Source organism: Carcharhinus amblyrhynchos, chromosome 11, assembly GCF_965287045.1.
Source record: "Carcharhinus amblyrhynchos chromosome 11, sCarAmb.v2.hapA, whole genome shotgun sequence".
Classification (NCBI taxonomy): domain Eukaryota; kingdom Metazoa; phylum Chordata; class Chondrichthyes; order Carcharhiniformes; family Carcharhinidae; genus Carcharhinus; species Carcharhinus amblyrhynchos.
Window position 1 is genome coordinate 24500872 of NC_137334.1, and position 6000 is coordinate 24506871.

The window sequence follows — 6000 nt, forward strand, 5'->3', positions numbered from 1 at the left end:
TTTGGATTCTTATGTTTCACAAAATTACACATTGACGTTAATGGTCACATCATTAAATCATCCGGTTTAAAAATGTAATCTAAGAAATAACTGTAATTATGACAATATTCACTCAAAACGTTGATTCTACTGTCTCTCCACTGATGCTGCCAGACCCGCTGAGATTTTCCAGCATTTTCTGTTTCTGTTTCAGAATCCAGTCCATTTGGGCTGAATGTACACTAGCTGTCAGGACTCCAACATGAGGCTCACGTGGGACACACCTGAATCTGCCCACTCACTGCTATAACCATCACTGAGTCATCTGTACCCTTGTTGTTCAGTTAAGGATAGTGTTGGTTCCTGAAACCAGACGCCCTTTCAGAAGGTCAGCAGTGATATTGGGACAGTATTTGAGCATGAGAGCCTCCCAACGTGGAAGCAAAAAGCTGGTAGAGCCTTTGGGATGGAGGATGATCCTCTTTACAGGAGTATGACAGTTACTGTCTTTGATCCCCATGGTCACTGGGGTGGGATGTCTCCATCCCCGAGGGACACCTAACCCATTATACAGTCATAGAGGTAACCTGTTGTCATGAGGTTACCTTCAATGAGATAACGCGGGGGTTTTCAACACTTGGCAGGTGGCCACTCCAACACCAAATGACCCCTAAATGGGACCTAATTGTCTGCCTGCCTCCATGGAGCAGACAGCTGACCCTGATTCCAGCCTGTCCTGGGACAGTACCCCCCAAGGCAGGAATGCATGGCGGGTCATCCAGCCCCTACCCCCCTCCACCGCTCCCCGCCACAACCCCAACCCGAAACCCGCCCATTACTCACCTTCAATTCCTGGGGCCAGGAAATTCAGCTCATTACATCAGGAATCCACAGGGCTTGGGGGAGATTGAATTTTAGTCCACAAGGTCAGTGAGGTGTTAGACAGAACTTCCCAGGCCCTTTATTGGAATTCATAACCTTTAACTTCCACATTTGTGAAATTGGTCCTTTAGTTTCGTAATTGGATTCAGAGAATATTGAAAGGAGTTACAGCGACATCAAAATAATGGATCAAAGGGGAGAGAGAAATGGCCAGTTGAACAGACAGTTAACACGAAGATGCTGTTTAATCCTGAGCACTTGAATAGAATTTTAACTTTGTAAAGTGTTCTGAGGCTATTGCTGTGGAGAAATGGCTTCAGTCTATTCAATCAACAATGTAGTGTGAGAAATGGGAGGTCACTGATATTGTGAATAATAGGAAATGGAAAAGCTGTGTGAATGTATCAGGCTGTGAGCCACCCATTATGGAGATGAAACAGGGAGGCTTAACATTACAGAATGCAACTTGGGATGGTAACTATCCCTTGCTTCATGAGAAAATAATGTAAATGCCAAAGTACATTTTATATGTAATGGAGACTAAACTAGGTTGGGTTCACCCAGGCAGAGTAGTCTTAAAATAGAAATTAGGCATCTCATTATCATATCCATAGACCAAAGATCTTTGAGCCAGAATCACATTGGCATTAGACAACTCACTGGTTTCTTTGGGGGTGAAAAGACAAATTAATAGTTTCTGTCACTATTTTGTGTGACAGTGACTGATTTTTACCCCATAATGGCAACAGCTGTTTCCTATCTTCCTCAACCGTAATTTCCATTAAAGACCACAGGCTAATTCACCATCAACCATTCTACACATTGTATCCCATCGCTGGGCAGGATTCTCTGATCTCATTCATTTCTCCATTCATTGCAGCGGTGCTGGAGAATCCCAGCTGTAGGCGTCATCGGAGGTTTCCAGTAACTGTTGTGAAACAAACTCAGAGCATTCTGGGAGAAATGCAGAGCAACCATCAAATGTAAAGCTGATGAGATGCAAGATCTAGCTCAAGGTATAACTTGTGTTTTTATAAGTGTGGAGGCTGTATATACCCCACCCACTTCTATCCTAATAATTGATGATAATAGACCAATTATTGCTAAGCAGCTGGAATGGAAAAGCAGACAGAGATCCCCACAGTTCAGCAAATTGCAAGTACCTGGGAAAGGAAATCTCTCCTTCTTCACTGTAGAGAATCAAACCAACCAAACATGGCAAGGCCCCTGGTCCAGATGACATTTCAGCGCAGATTTAGAAAAGTGTAATAGTATAGAGCTTATTCACAAACTTACAGTCATCTCCAAGGGATCAGGAAAAGGTTTCATTGGGCCTCAAGGTTTGCATCTGAAAGCGGAACTAATCCAAAAATGTATGCAGTAACTAACTGAAGAGTAAATCTACCCTCAGGCAGAGAGACAATCCTGACAATGATTCTATTAAACTGGCAACCAAACAATGTTGATGATTCCTTTGGAATCACAATGTGGTTTTAGGGCTGACCATGGGACAACTGATCTGGTGTTTGCAACAAGACAAGAAAATTGCAGAGAGCAACATCAGCATGGTTATCTGCTGTTCATAGATTTAACTTTTGACAGAGTGAGTCGGATGGTCTAAGGCTCTGAATTGATTTGATTTGATTAACATACAGTGAAAAGTATTGTTTCTTGCATGCTATATGAACAAAGCATACCATACGTAGAGAAGGAAAGGAGAGAGTGTAGAATGTAGTATTACAGTCACAGCTAGGGTGAGAGAAAGATCAACTTAATGCAAGGTAAGTCCATTCAAAAGTCTAACAGCAGCAGGGGAGAAGCTGTTCTTGAGTCCGTTGGTACGTGACCTCAGATTTTTGTATCTTTTTCCCAATGGAAGAAGATGGAAGAAAGAATGCCTGGGGTGTGTGGGGTCCTTAATTATGCTGGCTGCTTTGCCGAGCAATGGGAAGAGTCGACAGAGTCAAAAGATGGGAGGCTGGTTTGCGTGATGGATTGGGCTACATTCACGACCTTTTGCATCTCACCAGCTCTTGCTTTCCAAGCCAAGACATTTGAACAAGTTTGCCAAAATCTTACACCTCCTGCAAAATGGCATCTCTGTGCCAGACAAAATGTTGAATCCATTTGGAGCTGCCTAATGCAAGGATGCATCATGGCTCCCCAATTCTTTAATGTCTTCTTTGCTGAAATGCTTGAAGCAGCCACCAGAGTCACGCCAACCAGAATCAACATGAGATTCCATTCAGGGAAACTCTTCAATCAGAGGCAGTATACGGAGAACTTCTGTAGGCAGAGAAGGTGCTCTTGTCACTCACAGCAAGGAAAACTGTCAGATTATGGTAAACAAACTCAAGTGCTACCAATAAATGTGATCTTCAAATCAGTGTCTTCAAGATTGAGGATGTAGTTTAGCCAACATCAGACACACTGTGAAACTGCAGGTATCACCTCTGATGGTGTCAGTCTCATGATAGTAGAAATATTGTCATGCCCTGGTTCTGTGTTCCCTGGTGAAGCCACTATTGATGAAGATATCCAGATAGCCCACACCTTGACCATGTCTGGAAGCAGAATGGCATTAACCTGCACAGTAATATCAAACTCCATCAAGCCACTGTCCTTTTATCAGCCTTCTGTATGGCGCAGAATCCTGGGATCTGTGATGCATGCCACATCAAAGCTCTGCAACATTCCCATCAAAAACATCTGAGAGCTATTCACCAGCAGGTAAAAATCACAAACAATGAAGTTTTCTATCGTGCTGGGTTTAACAGCATCAAAACCAGGCTCCAAAAAATTCACCTGGGATGGCCAGGCCATGTCTTCCACGTGGATGCATACAGAATCCCCAAACAAGCCTTCAATGGGAAACTGACTCGGGGGAAACAACATCAAGATGGTCAGTACAAATGACCCAAGAATACCCCAAAAGAGAGCCATACGAACCTTCGCACTGCAGGTGCCTCTTGGGAAAATAGTGTCACAGAGCAGCACATGTAAAGGAAAGCACTGGAATTTGGATGGGCGAGTTCTGAGTTCTATGATAACATGAACTGCCAGTTCTGTGGTGCCCAAGCCAATCACATATTGCATTCTTCAGAAATGGGAGGACCAACTGAAGATGATGACATCACCAACAGCTTGGACTTAGTCAAATAATGTGTCTACCATCAGGTCACACAACACCAAGACCATACCCATGCACAAATTCTCTAATGAACAAATGCCAAAAATGGGAGTAGACCACATGGCAAATGGCCACGACTACCCCAATTTCATAGAAACGTAGAACATTACAGCACAGTACAGGCCCTTCGGCCCTCAATGTTGTGCCAAGCTATGTCCAATCCCAAGATCAAGCTATCCCCTCCCTATAATTCTGGAGTGCTCCATGTGCCTATCCAATAACCGCTTGAAAGTTCCTAAATTCAATGTTCTTTCACACCCAACTCTCACATCCTTCCCTCAGAGTGTAAAAACCTATCACTCCATAGTTTTAACATCAGAATATCCATGTCTCACTGCAAGAGAGAATTCCAAAGATTCATATCTCTCTGAGCAAAGATATTTCTCCCAATCTCAGCTCCTGTCTCATTCTGCTCCCAATCTGTGAAATATTTTGAGAAATTTGTTATGTAAATTTAAGTTACTGTTAATGGAGTGATCTGTAAAGACTTTCCGAATATGAAACCTTACACATTTTGTAGAATCTTATAATGCCGAAAAGGGGCCATTCAACCCACTGTGGCTCTTTCTGTTCATTGAAAGAACCATCCAATTAGTCCCATTGACACTCCCCTTATTCCCCAAGTACTCTTCTGAAGCAGCTTCCACCAGCCAGCCCTTCAATAGTTTACTGTGTGAAAAAAAACTCTTTATATCTTCTCCTGTTGTTACAATGCACACCAAAGGTGATTTTTAGCAGTAAATTCAGAAACTTACCATGCTTGCAAAATTTCAGCGCTATGTTATTTGTGAGTAGGCTGCACATTTAAACTCAGTTTTCTAGGCGGGAGTTTACTTGGCATACTGATCTTTGCCCTCAACCACATCAGCAAATCTGATTAGTAGGGGACATTTGTGAATCTGGAAATTCAATAAATGAGTAAAAAGCGCCATCTGCAGTCAGCACCAAAAAAACTGTTCCTACACTTACCCGACTAGGGGAAAATATTTATCTAACCTACTGCTTTCCAAATCTATCCATCTGCCTCGGACCCATGTTCCTTGGTGCTCTTCACTTCAAAAAATCGATCAATCTCAGAGATTCCTTTTCAGCATTGTGTCCCTGAAGCTTAAGGTTCTGAAGTTAAGGAAAACTAGTTTGAGATATTTTGCTGAAAGGCATCTGACACCTCATATCTTCAGCATCTCCTAAATTTTACTGTTCCTTTTACATCGATAGACATTCAACGTGATGGCCTAATGGTGTTATTACTAGACTATTAATACAGAAACTCAGCTAATATTCTGAGGACCCGAGTTTGAATCCCGCTACGGCAGATAGTGGAATTTGAGTTCAATAAAAAAATCTGGAATTAAGAATCTACTGGTGACCATGAAACCATAGGGGAGTCTAAAACTAGAGGGCATAGGTTTAAGGTCAGAGGGGAGAGATATAAAAGCGTCCAGAGGGGCGATGTTTTCAGACAGCAGGTGGTGAGTGTCTGGAACAAGCTGCCAAAGGTAGTAGTAGAGGTGGGTACATAAGAAGCATTTAGACAGTTACATGGGTAAGATTGGCATAGAGAAATATGGGCCAAATGCAGACAATTGGGACTAGCTTTGGGGTTTAAAAAGAGGAGGTATGGACAAGTTGGGCCAAAGGGCCTGTCTCCATGCTGTATGACTCTATATTCGATGACTCTATATTCAGACATGCCGAGCAGTTAACTTAAAAACAAGCATTAACCCCCTTTCAATTACTGGCATGCTACCCATTTAAGGACACCTTTAAAATTCTGTTAGAAACTCAATGGAAAATGAGCCAGGAACGGAATCCTTAAAGTGATGACTGGAGGCTGCTAATATAGGTCCGTCTGCTGCTTTTCACACTGATTCACTGTGAAACCAGAATGAATAGACTTTGTCCTTGCTGAATTCACAAGATAACTGCGGATTGCCGTCTCCATTGCA